Source organism: Rhinolophus ferrumequinum, chromosome 5, assembly GCF_004115265.2.
Source record: "Rhinolophus ferrumequinum isolate MPI-CBG mRhiFer1 chromosome 5, mRhiFer1_v1.p, whole genome shotgun sequence".
In the NCBI taxonomy this organism is placed as follows: Eukaryota; Metazoa; Chordata; class Mammalia; order Chiroptera; family Rhinolophidae; genus Rhinolophus; species Rhinolophus ferrumequinum.
Window position 1 is genome coordinate 59,385,805 of NC_046288.1, and position 18,211 is coordinate 59,404,015.

The following is an 18,211-nucleotide window of genomic DNA, read 5'->3' on the forward strand; positions in this document are numbered from 1 at the left end:
ACAATTATTTTTAAACAATTATTCATTTAATTTGCCAATATTTTGTTGAGGATTTTTCATCTAAGTATTCATAAGAGATATTGATCTATTGTTTTCTTTTTTATGTGATGTCTTTGTCTGGTTTTCATATCAGGGTAATGCTGGCCTCATAAAATCAAGGCCTCTGCTTGACTGTCTCTCCCTGACCACTCTTAGCTGGTTAGCTTCACTAACTCCTGTGTGATTGCTATATTATTTGAACAATGCCCTGGGCCTGAATTGTTCCACAGACAGATCTAATTCAATCTGGGCTTCTTGGAAGGAGTCGTTTTTTTAAGGTCAGTGGTTGAGACTTCTTCTGAACTCAAGAATGTTTCCTTGATTCTTTATGGCAAACTAACCCACCTAGGGTTTAGTGTATTTACCAGTCTCCTATTAGCAATTGCTTTTCACCTCAACTTTCATTGTTTTTGAGAGAATCTTTAGGCTTGAACTTCCTCACATTCTGTTGCAAATGGAGTCAACTCCTTAGGAAAGAGATTCAAAGCTCTCTGATTTATGGGCTGCCTCTCCTCCTTGGCAAAATTTCTGAGCCAAGTTTCTGGAGTTGTAGATAGGAATGTGATGTGTTTCTCTCTGAATGACACACCCACTTTAGGAGCTGAACAGACAGAGGGCAGGTACGGCCTCTGGTCTCAGCTCGGGAAAGAACCTCTCTTTATGAATGGGCCAGAGCAAGGGAAATTGGGACCCCAGTAGTCTCAGTGCAATGCCCCCACGGTAGAGCCTCTCACTTTCATGAGTGGGGGCTGGGTGAAAGTAGGGGGCATCACCAGAACCCCTGTCTAAAATCTCCTCTGTATTATATTCCAAGGAACTACACATTCCTTAATCCCATTCCCTGTATTATTCTGAGTTAGATTTTGCTGGTGCCAAACTTGAATGAGATAGGCAGAGTTCTTGATGTGCATTTGAGAACTACCTCCTTCACTGCCTTGAAATGAATTTGTTGGTGGAAACTTTTTCAGAGAAACTTGAAAATTCCAAGTTTCCTTACGAACTTTAGCTAGATAACCTATTGCCTTAGTAACTCAGGTTGTGGTCATCAGTGTCTGTTTCACCTTTTCTGACCTTTGGTGCTGAATTCCCTGACCTTTGCTCCCCCAGCTCTCCCACCCTTCAGGTAAATCCTAATTCTTACGTTAAATGTTTTTTTTCCCCTGGAATTCTTAGAGTGGCTCTGCTTTCTTAACCAAATCCAGACTGAAAGGAATCCAGTTTTCAGGGCAGATGTTTTAGTAGTTGTTTAGTTGAGAGAGACTGTAAATACCAAGAAGAAAGATGGAAGTATTGTAAATAAGAATGAGGGGGAAACAAGGTCCTGGAGAAGACAGGAGGATTTGAGGTTAAGAGTATTGTTGAATGGACTTTCCTCTAGTAGGAGGTGGGAGGGACATATCCTTACCTTAGGAATGGATATTGTGTTAGTTTGGCTCCTCTGAGAAACAGACACCAGGATGGAATTAATTGTGAAAGTTATTTACTGGGGAAAATGTCTGTGAGGAAAAATGGGGACGACGCTGGAGAAATCTGGGAGAACTTTGGTTCTGGTATGATTTGATTCAGGTATGACTCTGGTTCAGAAAATATGGAAGGGAAAAAGTTGAGTATGGAGTGTCTTAGGTGCAGTCCATTTCTAAGAAAGTTTTGATAAGGCCATGGGAAGTCCTTGAGTCAAAGTCAGAGGGGTCCAGTGACCCAGAGCAGTGGATTTGCCTTCATATCTCTGCCAGCTCAGTCACTGGCTGCCAGGTGGGAGTGATGGTCACAGCTCAAACTCCATGATGGATTTGGAGCATAACAGTTGGGGCTATCAGTCAGTTATATTCCCCAAAGTCAGGAAACCAAGAAGCACATTTTCATGTCTACCACAATTGAAGATATAGATGTTGGTGTAGGTTTCAGAGCAGGGACCAAAAAGTTGAAGTGATCCATGCTTTAGTATTCTCATTTCTGAAATGAGAATAATAATGAGAATAAAAATGAGAATAATAATCTGAAGTTTCCTATACTTCTAAATTCTAAAATTTCAAGTAAGTCAGTATCTTTTATTCTTTTGTTTCATTTAAAATAATAATAAAAAATGTAATTAATCTATCTCGTTTAAAAAATCAAATAATATAGAAGAGCTTGTAATGATAAAAACAACACTAACAATAATGATGATGATAGTAACAATGTGTAACTTTCACTGAATGCTTTCTAAGCAATTTTTGTGAAATCATTCAATCCGGCCCAACTCTTTTCACACCCAATTCTGATCTATGGGGGCAATCTCTTCTAACCATTTCTATTTTGAGTTCTTCTGACGGTTATTTCCATATCCTTAAAATAATACATATAGATTGCTATTTCTTGGTTTATCAACTTTGTCTATGATGTTGTGATAGGTGGTCACCTTTGAAAGCTACTTCGATGGTTCCAAGAATTAGGTGCTATGAAAGGATATCTCACACCTGAAAGAATGTGGTTCAAAAGAATTTGGCATTTGTAAATAAGAAACATGTAATAGACTATTACGGCTATAGATAAATACACATGAACTAAATCGAAAATAATCAACCACAGAAACAGCCAAATACGTATCACTAATCCTATGAAGTAATATGCACCAAATTGTAGAGGTACCTTTTCTTTATTGCCTTGAGGAAGTAAAAGAATCATGGAGGCTGCCATTCCAAACATTCTGGATAGACTATAAAGGGTCTGGGATTAATTAACTACAGGATTGATGTGTGCCATGTAATACAAGGGGCATATGTTGAGCATTTGGAAAATAATGGATAGTTCCTTTATCAATTGGTTTTGACTAGATGTTCATGTTTAACCTAATTACTGAGTAATAAATTTATGAAAGTGCTCATTTCTTTTTTGAATCACCCTAAATTATGTATCTTAAGGCTTTATTTATGATGCAATGTGTGTGCTATATGTAACTAATTTATCTCTTCTTTCTAATAAAGGTTAGAGCTCACTAAAAAAACATTAACAAAAAAAGGGAAAAATAGAAAAATATCAAAATGAATTGTGAAAGAATTATTTAAAATTTTGAAGTATTTATAGTTAAACCAAATTTATCTTACACAATAGGAAATGATATAAATATTTTTTCTCCACTGGAAGTACAACTTCTAAAAGAGAGGAGAAAAATCCTTCTATGTATTCCTAATCAAATTGCTGGCAGTTGAGGCACAATGGTGATCATTTTAAATAGGCGCATTTAAACTGATTCACTTGAGGAACATTTTGAACAACTGTGCTGACAGTTTGAAATAGGTTCCATCAACATTGAACTGAATTATTTCAGTAGTTTATGTTCTGCCTATATACGGTTAGCCAAAATGAGTGGATAAGATAGGTCCAACATTTACATTGAAATTAGTCCAATTAGCATTTTAACAACAGGACTGTAATGTCCTCAGCCATGAGTTGAGTATTTTAGAGATGTTTGCATGTGGTCAAGGCATGCGCATGGAGTAGAGGCCATCCAAAGCATGATAAGTTGGTCTGTGTCCTTTATTTACTCTGTGTTCATGGAGTGAGGAATAATCTTGTCACTGGGGAAATTTATGTTTAATTACTGAAGAACTGATGATGTCAAAATTTGAAGAACAGAAAAAAAAATTCTTAGAATTTATCTTCTAGTGAATACATTTGCTATTTTCTGTAGTGGCTTAAAGCTCTTTGTTTTAGGGCGACATAACTGAATTTGTTGATTTAATGTGTAATAATGGCACATCATGAAGATCTTGATCCTGTCTCTGAAGTAACTCCTGAATACACAATACAATTTTAGGTGATTATAATGTTTATTGACGATTATTGTTATTTTTTTGTTCTATTTACAAGTTGCTATTTCTTTCATGAAATTTTCCTAAGGCTGACAAAGGAGAGTATATTTTAGATGTCTGCTGTCCAATATGGTAGCCACCAGCCACATGTAGCTAGGAAGCTTTGAAATGAGGCTAGTTCAGATTGAGAGGCTCTGTAAGTGTAAAACACACAATATTTCAAGTGTCAATGCAAAAAAAGTAAAGTGGTTATTGCTTACATGTTGAATTGATAACATTTTGAATAGATTGTGTTAAATATTATACACATATATACTAACTCATTTTAACTCTTTAGACTACATATGTGGCTTGCATTATATTTGTAGTGGACAGTATAGCTAGTGAGTATTCCATAAGGTAAGATGAAGAAAAGTCAGGATATTTGTCTGCCAAAAGACAAGAAAGAGGTTAAAAAATATGCAGAGAAAAAGCAAAGCGAGTAGAAATCAGGAAAAATATGATGGAAATAAAATAAATAAAAAGTAATCACAATCGATGTAGAAGTCTCATGATCTTGCAAATGAGGTCAGAGATATTTAGGTGAGAGAAATATACTCATAAAAGGAAGAAATGTCATTTTCAGGTTTTCAAGTTATTCTGTATCAGGAATATTGCCGTGTTGTATTTCGCCTTTTCTTCAATTGCCAAGGTTATAGACATACTATTTTACAGTTAGGCATGTGAAAAAAAAAATCAGAACTAGATTGGGAAGAAAGAAAGATTGCTTGTAAAACCATATTTCATTATTAGAGACAAGGTGCTATGTAACAGCTAATGTTCCGAGTAGTGTATTATTACACTCCCAAATAAAAAACCCGTTCTGTTTAATTTCAGAGATTCCATTCCTGGAAAAATAAGAATTTTTTTTGCAGACTTGCATTCTGAAAATATATAAGGAATTATATGAATAATTGTGTGAATAGTGTTGAATAGGAGAAAAGATATATATGCGTGTTCGTGTTGTATGTTCACAAGTTAAACAAGCCCATTTGGAAGAAGCAATTGGTAGCTACCTTAGACAGTTAACACTTTTAGTTTTGATCAAAATCATTCAACACATGACATTTTTGAAGTGCTAGAAAGGATTACAATTTATAGCAGTAAAAGAGGTGATAATTTATTAGCTCACTGAAATGTTATAACATGTTCATGTTATATTGCTGTTGGTATAGTGGAGGAAATAGCCATGTGAGCAGATAAGTTAAATATAATGAGGAAAGTTGTGTAAGAGGGAGCTTAACTAACCAAGTATGATGGAGCACAGAGGGGAGCAAGTAACTCTCTTGATGGGCAAATGGAAGGGACTTGATGGGCAGAAGAGAAGACTTTCGAACAGACCTTGAAGGATGGGTAGGAGATGAGAGGGGATTTGAGGAGAGGATCATTTTTGCCAGGAGAGGAGTATGTTCAAAGAAAACAGACATGAAAGAATTTGTGAGGAGATAAAGAATAGAGTGAACGGTTCATGGTTTGGTGAGAGAATAGTGGGTTTAGCCTTTGTATTTCACAGTAATGAATTTAGGAGTTATCAACAATTTTATAAAAGAGAGAAACCTTCATTTTCCTCAGAAAAGAAATTCTCTTCTTCCACAAATAGAAGATAAAACTGTAGGAATATAGATATGAGGTAATGCATTTCTCATTTCTGCAAATACTCAAATTGAATAAAGATTTATAATTAGATGCTATAACTACTCCTGTATTATGGAGAATTTCACTGCCTTCTACAATATGCATTGTACATTGTGCAGTGAGAATACGTATACATGTACGACAGAAGGAAAATCATTATGTAGCAGAGAGAAAATAATTTAATGGAGAGCACAATGTGCTCAAGCTGAGCTTCCTATTAATAAGTAGCAAGGAGATGGTGTGGGGACAGAGTCCCAGAGAGCAGTTTCCAGGCTCTCGGCCTCACGTGGAAAGGTGTTGGCTCGGTTATTAGATGGCCATCAGCTGAAATCAGATGGCCATCTGAAGTGGCTGGGTGGCCATCAGCTGTTACCTGTTAGCCAATAGCCACTGATATAACTGCTGTGGCTATGCTAGTGGGGTGGGTTGGTTGGCAGAGAAGCGGACAGCGGATTGCGCATCATGTGGCTCCTGCTTCCTGTGTCTCCAACCCAGCCGCCAGTGAGACTATAATAGTATGAACCCTCTATCCATGGCTGCGTTGGTGTTCCTTTTTAGCCTCACCATATCCTGCATTCTTGTGTGGGAAGCAGGACCAGAGACCTTGCATGACAGATGGTTACAAAGAAAAAGGCTTCTGTCAGATGGCATATACAAGTGCTTCCATTTATATTTACATAGTACTTAGGACCATGGAGTATGTACCAATAGATTTTGAGCTAATGTGTTCTGTCTTTCTCATTTACTAATTGTGAATGCTTGGGGAAGTCAATCAATTTCTTGAAACTTTGGTTTCCTCCTATGGAAAGTTGAAGATGTTAATAATAATACTTCATAGGGTTGTTGTGAGGATTAAGTGAGAAAATCTTAGCAAAACTCTTAGTAGTGAGTGACGTCATAGGAATGGCGGCAGCAGGGCGCACTTTCTGAGTTCTCCTCCGGATCTTCTTGCAAACAAGACCTATAACCCATCAAGGAACTTTTTGCTCATTGCACAGAACAGCGGGGAGATTCGTGGTTTACTTGAAGCTAAGGAGTACTTGAAGTTGCGCTAATTGGGCGAGCAGGGGAAGGAAAAAGAGGAGCGGAGTGAAAGCGCCCGGCCGGCAGCGGCAGGAGATCCCAGCCCGCAACGGAGCCTCGGCTGGCGGGGGCGAAAACCGAGAACCGAGGTGAGACCCGCTGTGCCGGGCACGCACAGGAGCCCAGGGCGGAGCGGAGAGCGCAGAGACCGGGAGGTGCGCTCTTTCCCTGCGTCCCACAGCTGATCTCTCCCGCCGGGAGGGCGGAGGGAGTCGCCCGAGGGCAGACAAAGAACACAGCCTCCATAACTGGGCCCCTCCCCCACCCTGCTCTTCCAGTCCTACCTGCCCTTCCAGAGACTTGAGCCGGCCCCTGAACTGAGGAGTGGCGGCAGATTGCAGAGGAGCCGTGAAGCTCAGACTCTGGGAGGCCTGGCGGGCAGCCCTGGCCCAGGGAGACTGGGAAGTGTGTGTGATTTTGGCTGTGCTGGGAGAGAAGAGACTCTTCCACCCCCAACCACCACCTTTTCTGGCCTGCGGGAAGAGGACGACGCGCGGCTGGGCTGGGAGAGTGAAGACCCCTCCATCCCCAGCCCCCACCCTTTCTGGCCTGCCTAGGGCGGGGCGGGTGCAGCTGCAGAGACACACCCGGAGATCAGCAGTGAGGCAGGCGCAGCTCTGGGCTTTCAGCAGATCAGAAATCTCCCGCCCGCACTCACACACACACACTGAAGAAGTGCCTTAAGTCTCAGGAGTTCTGGTCACGGCGCCGGTGGTGCCACTCTCAGTTTGCATATGTACAGGCAAGGGCAGAAACTGCACTGATTTTGTAAAAACTATCATCCAGACCCCTCGGGCCCACGCATTTAAGTCTGCAGTCCCAAAGTCTCTCTGGGCACCAGGTGACCGGCTCTGCCTGCGCAATAAACAGGGGGCTCTTTGGTACAGCAGAGGACAACCTGGACATTGCTTGGTGGGCTTAGGCCTGGACTGTCGCTGCTTCTTGTTTTGCTTTGTTTTGTTTTGTTTTGCTTTGTCTTTATATCTTCGATATCTTTGCCTGTGTCGAGTGGGGGTTATCAGGTGGTTTTGCATGTGAATGTATTTGATTTTTTTCTTTGTTGTTGTCATTGCTGTTGTGCTTGGTGATTTGCTTTGTTCTGAAACTGCCCTGCCGGGGCTCAGCTTGTGAGGCACGGTCAGTAGATCAGAAATCTCCCGCCCGCACCCATACACACACACACTGAAGAAGTGCTCTGAGACTCAGGAGTACTGGACAAGGGGCTGGTGGGGCTACTCTCAGTGTGCATACGTGCAGACAAGGGCAGAAACGGCACTGACTTTGTAAAAACTATCATCCAGACCCCTCAGGCCCACGCATTTAAGTCTGCAGTCCCAAAGTCACTCTGGGCACCAGGTGACCGGCTCTGCCTGCGCAATAAGCAGGGGGCTCTTTGGTACAGCAGAGGACAACCTGGACATTGCTTGGTGGGCTCAGGCCGAGACTGTCGTTGCTTTTTGTTTTGCTTTGTTTTGTGTTGTTTTGCTTTGTCTTTATATCTTTGATATCTTTGCCTGTGACGAGTGGGGGTTATCGGCTGTTTTTTGCATGTGAATGTATTTGATTTTTTTCTTTGCTGTTGTCGTTGCTGTTGTGCTTGGTGATTTGCTTTGTGCTGAAACTGTCCTGCTGGGGCCCAGCTTGAGAGGCACGGGATTCAGCATATCCAGGGGCCAACTCCAGACCAAACCGGAGTGCTGCTGGGTTTGACCTCCAGGTTACACACCCAGAGGGGGTTCTCTGCAGGCACTGGACCCATAGAGGCCAAACCACATTTGGGTGGTCAACCCTCACGCAGCAGAGCGCCCTGCGGGGGGCATAGCCAAGTCTCACAACGGGTCAGCCCAGGAGTTAACCCCACCTACTCACAAGCAAAAAGCAATTAAAGATCATCTTGAACGGGACAGTGTACACAACACAAGAGTCACCTTTGGAGCACACACAGAGGAGGACGACGCTGTGCGAGTCAAATATAAAGGACACATACTACATAAGATAACCTAGCAAGAACTAAGAACTCTAGGGGATCTACCTAATATATCAAAATAAACACAGTCAGCCAGAATGGGGAAACAAAGATACACGTCCCAAATAAAAGAACAGAAGAAGCCTCCACATCTGGAACCAAATGAAGCAGACGTAACCAACCTTTCAGAGACAGAGTTCAGAACACTGGTGATAAGAATGTTTAAGGAGCTTAGAGAAGACATAAAGAAGGATGTAGAAATCATAACGAACGAGCTTAGAGAAAACATAAAGAGGGATGTAGAAATCATAATGAACAACCAGTTAGAACTAAAGAACACAATTACCGAAATTAAGAACTCACTTGAAGGAATTACCAGCAGGCTAGATGAAGCAGAGGATCGAATCAGCGACTTAGAAGACAAGGTAGCAGAGATCACCCAAACGGAACAACAGAAAGAAAAAAGAATAAAAAACAATGAGGATGGCCTAAGAGACCTCTGGGATAACATCAAGCGCAACAATATGCGCATCATAGGAATACCAGAAGGTGAAGAGAGTAAGCAAGGGATTGAGAACATATTCGAAGTAATAATGTCTGAAAACTTCCCCAACCTGATGAAGGAAACCAACATACAAGCCCAGGAAGTGCAGAGAGTTCCAACCAAGATTAACCCAAACAGGTCCACACCAAGACACATTATAGTTAAAATGGCAAAGCTTAAAGACAAGGAGAGAATCCTAAAAGCAGCAAGAGAAAGATGGAGGGTTACATACAAGGGAACTCCCATAAGACTATCAAATGATTTTTCTACAGAAACATTGAAGGCCAGGAGGGAGTGGCAGGAGATACTCAAAGTGATGGAAAACAAAGGCCTACAACCTAGATTGCTTTATCCAGCAAGGCTATCACTTAAAGTTGATGGAGAGATAAAGAGCTTTCCAGAAAAAAATAAGCTAAAGGAATTTATTACAACCAAGCCAGCATTGCAAGAAATACTAAAAGGACTTCTGTAAATAGAAGAAAGATCAAAACAACCTAACTACAAATTTAAAAATGGCAATAACTATGTACCTATCAATAATCACTTTAAATGTAAATGGATTAAATGCTCCAATCAAGAGACATAGGGTGGCTGACTGGATAAGAAAGGAAGACCCTTGTATATGCTGTATACAAGAGACTCACCTCAGAACAAAAGACACACACAGGCTGAAAGTGAAGGGTTGGAGTAAGATATTTCATGCAAATGGAAATGAGAAAAAAGCTGGAGTTGCAATACTTATATCTGACAAAATAGACTTTAAAATGAAGAACATATTAAAAGACAAAGATGGGCACTATATAATAATAAAGGGATCGATCCGACAAGAGGACATAACCCTAGTAAACATCTATGCACCCAACATAGGAACACCTAAGTATATAAAACAGGTACTGACTGACATAAAGACAGAGATCAACAGTAACACTATTATTGTAGGAGACTTCAACACACCTCTGACAACAAGGGACAGGTCTTCCAGACAGAAAATCAATATGGAAACAACAGCCTTAAATGATACATTAGACCACTTGGATTTAATCGATATTTTCAGAACATTTCACCCCAATGCTGCAAAATACACGTTTTTCTCAAGCGCACATGGAACATTTTCCAAGATAGACCATATGTTAGGCCACAAAACAAGTCTTGATAAATTTAAGAAAATTGAAATCATACCAATTGTCTTCTCTGATCACAATGCTATGAAATTAGAAATGAACTACAGGAAAAAAACTGGAAGACACACCAATTCATGGAGGCTGAATAACTTATTACTAAATAATGAATGGGTCAAGCAGGAGATCAAGGAAGAAATCAAAAGATATCTCGAGATAAACGAAAATGAAAACACGACGACCCAAAATCTATGGGATGCCGCGAAAGCAGTCCTAAGAGGGAAATTCATAGCTTTGCAGGCCTACCTAAAGAAACAAGAAACATCACTAATCAACAGTTTATCTTCACATTTAAGGGATTTGGAAAAAGAACAGCAAAATAAGCCCAAAGGGAACACAAGGAAGGAGATAATAAAGATCAGAGCAGAAATAAATGAAATAGAAACCAGAAAAACAATACAAAAGATCAATGAATCCAAGAGTTGGTTCTTAGAGAAGATAAACAAAATCGACAAACCTTTAGCCAGACTCATTAAAAAAAAGACAGAGAGGACCCAAATTAATAAAATCAGAAATGAAAGAGGGGAAGTGACAACGGACACTGCAGAAATACAAAAAGTTTTAAGAAGTTACTATGAACAACTATATGCCAACAAATTTGACAATTTGGAAGAAATGGACAATTTTCTAGAGGCACACAACCTTCCAAGGCTAACTCAAGAAGAAACAGAAAACCTGAATAGACTGATTACCACCACGGAAAGTGAATCAGTAATCAACAGTTTCCCAACAAACAAAAGCCCTGGACCAGATGGCTTTACAGGTGAATTTTACAAAACGTTCAAAAAAGAATTATCACTTATTCTCCTCAAGCTCTTCCAAAAAATCCAGAAGGAAGGAAGACTCCCAAACACTTTTTACGAAGCCACTATTACCCTGATCCCAAAATCAGACAAAGACACCACAAAAAAAGAAAACTACAGGCCGATATCTCTAAGGAACATAGATGCAAAAATCCTCAACAAAATATTAGCGAACAGAATTCAGCAATACATTAAAAAGATCATACACCATGATCAAGTGGGATTCATCCCTGATATGCAAGGGTGGTTCAACATCCGTAAATCAATTAATGTGATACACCACATTAACAAAATGAAAAATAAAAATCACATGATCATATCAATAGATGCAGAAAAAGCATTTGATAAAATCCAACAGCCATTTATGATAAAAACCCTTAAGAAAGTGGGAATAGAGGGATCATATCTCAACATAATAAAGGCCATATATGACAAACCCACAGCTAACATCATACTCAATGGGGAAAAGCTAAAACCATTCCCCCTAAGATCAGGAACAAGGCAAGGTTGCCCACTATCTTCGCTTCTATTCAACATAGTGCTGGAAGTTCTGGCCACAGCAATCAGACAAGAAAAAGAAACAAAAGGCATTCAAATTGGTAAGGAGGAAGTAAAATTATCATTTTATGCAGATGATATGATACTATATAGAGAGAACCCTAAAGACTCCACTAAGAAACTATTAGAGCTGATAGATGAATTTAGTAAAGTAGCAGGATACAAAATTAATATTCAGAAATCAGTTGCATTTGTATATACCAATAATAAAACATCAGAAGGAGAAATTAAAAAAACAATCCCATTTACAATCGCTCCAAAGACTATAAAATACCTGGGAATAAATTTAACCAAAGAAGTAAAAGATCTGTACTCAGAAAATTATAAGACACTGAAGAAAGGAATGAAGGAAGATATAAATAGATGGAAACACATATCATGTTCATGGATAGGAAGAATTAATATCGTTAAAATGTCCATACTGCCTAAGGCAATATACATATTCAATGCAATTCCTATCAAACTACCAACGTCGTTTTTCACAGAAATAGAACATATAATCCTAAAATTTATATGGGACCATAAAAGACCCCGAATAGCAAAGGCAATCTTGAGAAATAAGAACAAAGTGGGAGGTATAACAATACCTGACTTCAAATTATACTACAAGGCTACAGTAATCAAAACAGCATGGTACTGGCATAAAAACAGACACATAGATCAATAGAACAGAATAGAGAGTCCAGAAATAAATCCATGCCTATATGGCCATTTAATCTACGACAATGGAAGCAAGAATGTATGATGGAGTAAAGACAGTCTATTCAATAAATGGTGCTGGGAAACCTGGACAGACACATGCAAAAAAATGAAGCTGGACCACCTCCTTACACTATATACAAAAATAAATTCAAAATGGCTTAAAGACTTAAATGTAAGATCTGAAACCATAAAATACCTAGAAGAAAATATAGGAAGAAACTTCTCAGACATTACCCGGAGTAAGATTTTTACTGATATATACCCTCGCTCGAGGGAAGTAAGAGAAAAAATAAACATGTGAGATTATATCAAACTAAAAAGTTTTTTCACAGCAAAGGAAACCATCAATAAAACAAAAAGGGATCCTACTGAATGGGAAAAGATATTTGCCAATGATATATCTGATAAGGGATTAATATCACAAATCTATGAAAAACTCACTCAACTCAACTCCAAAAAAACAAACGACCCAATTAAAAAATGGGCAGAGGACTTAAAGAGACATTTTTCTAAAAAGGACATACAGATGGCAAACAGACATATGAAGAAATGCTCAATCTCACTAACCATCAGAGAAATGCAAATAAAAACCACAATGAGATACCACCTCACCCCAGTCAAAATGGCTATCATCAATAAATCAACAAACAACAAGTGCTGGTGCGGATGTGGAGAAAAGGGAACGCTTGTGCACTGTTGGTGGGATTGCAGATTGGTGCAGCCACTATGGAAAACAGTATGGAGGTATCTCAAAAATCTGAAAATGGAACTACCCTATGATCCAGTAATCCCACTCCTAGGGATCTATCTGGAGAAATCCAAAACTCCAATTCAAAAATCTTTATGCACTCCTATGTTTATTGCAGCACTATACACAATAGCCAAGACATGGAAACAACCAAAATGCCCATCGGTAGATGACTGGATTAAGAAACTGTGGTACATTTATACAATGGAGTATTACGCAGCCATAAAGAAGAAAGAAATCTTACCATTTGCAACAACATGGATGGACCTAGAGAACATTATGTTAAGTGAAATAAGTCAGACAGAGAAAGATAAGTACCATATGATCTCACTTATTTGCGGAATCTAAAGAAAAGAATAAGTGAATGAACTAACCAGAAACAGTGTTGGAGACAAAGAGGAAAAACTGAGGATTGCTAGATGGGCGGGGGGTGGGGGGGCGGGTGAAGGGATTGAAGGGCAGTCGGTGACCACAGGATGGCCACGGGGTTTGAAAATTAATCTGGGGAACGTAATTTAGCGGTTACCAGAGGGTAAAGGGGTTGGGGGTGGGAGATGAGGGTAAGGGGGATCAAATATACGGTGATGGAAGGAGAACTGACTCTGGGTGGTGAACACACAATGTAATTTATAGATGATGTGATATAGAATTGCACACCTGAAATCTATGTAATTTTAATAACAATTGTCACCCCAATAAATTTAAATAAAAAAAAAAACAAAAAAAAAACCTCTTAGTAGCACAGAGCCTGGGAATAGGATATGTTTAATAAATGGTAGCTATTATTGTTATTATTAATTTGCATTGTGAATTTATTTTTTAATCTTTACATTGCTTATTTATCTTGTGTCACTATTTCTGGTATATCTCTTACTCTCTGAAGCTTTAGGAGAGATTGGCTTTAGACCTAATAGAAGTAACTACCTGCTTCTAGTGCTTTCTATCCTAGAAAAATAATATGTGGTGGCTAGCACACAAGGTTAAAACTCAGGAGATCAACAAATATTTATTTGTGTCCAGCTATGGACACAAAATTATGTAGACAATATCATTGGATTACTCTGATTTTCAGTTCCCTTGTCTATAAGGGGTTGCATTAAATAATCTCCAGTACAATTCCAAATTGTATTAGTTAGAAGTAGATGAGGGTATATCTGAAAAAGAAAAACTGAACAGGACAGAGTTTATTTTTCTCTCACAAAAGTGTGCAGGATGTTGACATCTAGGAATGGCATGGCAGATATGCTCTGCAAAAACCTCAAAGGTCTAAATTCCTTTAAGGGATCCCTGAGGAAGTAGTCCTCATCTTCTACATTCAAGATAGTGGCTGGTATCAAAAGATCAAAAACCTGGTCAGATATTCCAACCTTTGCAAGGTGAGTCACCAAAGACTAACCTGTAAGTCGCTTTATTGGCACTGAGGATAGAGAAGGTCTAAGTGTAGCAACCACCTGCTTATGGGTGCTATATATAAATATGGTCACATTCTGAGGTACTGGGGGTTAGGACTTCAACATATAAAGTTTGCGGAGGGAGGGGACACAATTCAACCCATAACATCATCCAACATGATATATATTTTATTATGCTTATTATTTGTTTTCTCCCAGTTGAATACCAGCTCCTAGGAGAGCAAGCATTGTCAGTCTTCCCAACTTAGCTGAACAACGAATGGACAATCGACAAGTGGAAGGCAAATTCCTTGAAGAAAGGGAATTTCAGAGTCCAATTTCAGTTTTGGACTCTGTTGAATTACCACTCTCAGTGACAGAACCAAGTACACAGTAAGCACTTAATAAATATTTGTTGGATGAACTAATGACATTTAGAGTCAGATAGACCAATTTGCCTTTATTTAATAGACACCATGACAGGCAATCAATATAATAATCACTTATAGAGAAAAAAGAAGGATATCTGCATTTCTCAGAATGAGGACATGAGAAAGATATTTTCACTGAGGACATGAGAAGGGTATTTTCACTGAGAGAAAATAATTCTTTTTCATGGCTGTTAATGATGTTAAATGACTTATATGCTGGAAAAACTAGAATTATTACCTTAATACTTTCCTTAAGTTTTCAGAGATTCAATATAAAATTTTCTAAATTTCCATAGATAAATCATTTCCTTATTTATACTGTATTTAAGTTACATAATAACTGTTAGGTTGATTTTTTTTGGTGATAATTACAAAACAAATATCTTTTTTTTTGTAGAGGAAGAGGAAAAAAATTAGATTTGCAGATAAAAAGGGAGCTAGAACATGGGTGACAGAACATGGTGATAGACCAGAACAAAGTTAACTATTAAAAAGCCAATTATTAAAATGTATTAGAGAACAAACTGCTTACAGAAAAGCTCAAATAAGTCATTCTATCTAGATCAGAAGGCTGACAGCAGATGGTGCTATTCCATCTTCACTTCTTAGGAACTGTGTAAGCAACCACCTTGGAAATGACGAAGGAAACACAACAGAAATAGTCCCGCTTTTAACATCATAATTTGGAGAAGTAACCTTCAGTTAAAATGGAAGCATTCCTAGTATTTTTTCCTAGTACTTTATTTTTGTGAAAGCTATTTAAACACGGGTATTCTATTCATTGACTGAAGAGTAGGAAATTAAAGTAGTCAAACAGGAGATAAAGATGGGAAAATAGGTTTGAACTTGTTGTGTGGGCATTTTCTCACCATGCCTGCAAAGTCTATTCTTAATTGGTTGGCATTTAATTAATTCAGTTCATTACAAAATATTTAGTACTCACAATATGTCTAGCAAAGTAACAGGTGCTTAGTGTATATCCATGAACAAAATAGACAAAGATTTTTGTATCTGCGGAGCTTCTATTGTAGCAGAGGGAGAAAGACAATAAAAATTAAAAATAAGAAAATTGTGGTATATCAGAAGGTGATGAGTACTATCATGAAAAAATAAAGGTAGAGTGTGGCAAGGAGGCTAAAGAGTACTGGGCAGTGGGGAGGATTTGAGATATATGGTATTTATTCATTAAGAAGTTGTTGGAAAGGTCATGAAGAGAACATGACCATTGGTTGATTCCCGAGCTAGAACCAGGCAATCGGATGCTCCTTACCCCCACCCTGTCCTTGGAATGTGCATTCCACCAACCGTTCCTATAGTGGGAGCCATGTCAAGGACGCAGCCTTGAGAGAGCAATGTGTTGTTGAGACCACCTGGACTGTGTATGTGGCTGAACCGAATGAAGGGCTCTATGTAAAGTTTGAAAATTCTGGCAGGCATTGTCTTACAGATGCCCAAGAGAAGCGTCATTTGTAAGTCCCCTTGATTATCAAAACTGCCACCAACCAATCTGGAATGACCTGCCTCTTTTTTCATTTGTCCTTGTCCTTTGGGTACAGGGGCCACTTTCAGACGTCACCTGCGGAGCTCCCAAGGTTGTGAACTAACAGCAGGTGAAATTTAAACAAAAATATGAGGGAAACAGTCAGGCAAATGTCTGGGGGAAGAGTGGTCCATGAAGAATGAATAGCCTATACAAAGACCTAATTTGGGAGCCTGTCTGGCTTGTTCAGAGCTCAGCAGAAAGGCCAGCCTGGACGGCTGCAGTGGTATGAGCAAGAGTAGTAGATGAGGTTAGAAAGGTACGGTGGAGAGCAGATCATTACAGGAAACTGAGTGCCATTGTCAGGTTTCGAACAAAGGAGAAACAGATCTGATTTATGTTTTGAAAGGATGATTCTGTCCTGTAATGAAAACAAGACTTTAGAGTGCCAAAGGTAGAAAGTGGAAACTAGCTAGGGGGCTACTGTAGGCAAAGGTTGACAGTGGCTCCAGCCAGTTATCAGTGGAGGCAACAACGGAAGCATTGAGAAGTAGATGAATTCTGGATATTTATTTTGATATTATAGCTGACAGATTTTTATTTTCCTGATGGATTGGATGTTAAGTGTGGGAATAATACATAATAATGGTGTCAAAAAAGACTTCAAGGTTTTTACCTTGATTTACTGGAATGACAGGGAAAACTGCGGTAGGAGTGAGTTTTGCAAGCTAACTCAGGAGTTGCAAATGGAAAATGCCAGTGTTGAAATATCAACAAAAATGGAAAGATTATGGGAAATGGAAGTTTGGAGGGGAAGATCATGACCACAGTTTTTGACGTATTTAACTTGAGATGTCTATTAGCTATGATTGTGGTAAGGAGATTCTGAAGATTGAATGTGAAATTGATAATCTATTTGCATTAGCGTGGAATTCTTCAGAATGGGAGAGACTGAAATAGAAGAAATGGTCTAGAAGGCAATTATAACAGGCCAGAGAAGGAGAGCCAGAATTTGAATTGGCAGTAGCTCTAGAAACCAGGAGAAGGACAATGATATTATACAGAGAGAATGTCCAGAAGTTAGTGGCTGTTTAAATTTTATAAGGGTGAGAAATAGATTAAAAGCTTAGGTTATGGGATGGTGGTTAGTGACCTTAGTAAAAGAGATGAATTGCAGAAGATTTTTTTCCTCTGTGTATATAGTTTTATAGTCATTCCTCAATTCTCTTACATTCTGGAAAATGAAACAGATCGTTCTCTTTGTATTATTTCTAAAAAGTCTCAAGAAAACCAGGAAATACACTCTACTGGGTTTTGGGGGCAGAGGAAACCTCAGATCGTTTCTTTCCCGTATTCCATTGTGATTCTTTTAAAATCTCACTCGAGTCATATTTATTTTATTACTTCAACCAAGAAATTCACATTGCTTTTGGTAATGAATAACACAGGGAATGCATTTCCCACCAAGAAAGAAGAAAGCAGCTCAAGACCGGCTCTGCTGAAAAGGAAGGGAAACAGGCATCAGTCTGCATTAGCACTTAGGTAGTTGCCTCTTCAATGCGTATTTGCAGAATACCACCTGCCTTTCTATGTTTCAAATTTTCTGCAATAATTGGTAATGCTAATATCTGATATCTGAATATAAGATAGAACAAGGGTGACATTCTCCTGACATTTATAGACATTACCAAAGACAGGGGCTCTTGTCTTATAGGCACACTTCCAATTTACAAGATATTTTAAAATTTAAATCATAACCAAAGATTACCATATTAGTTACTATTCTCTATATATGCACATCTACTATGTGACAGGCACTAGTC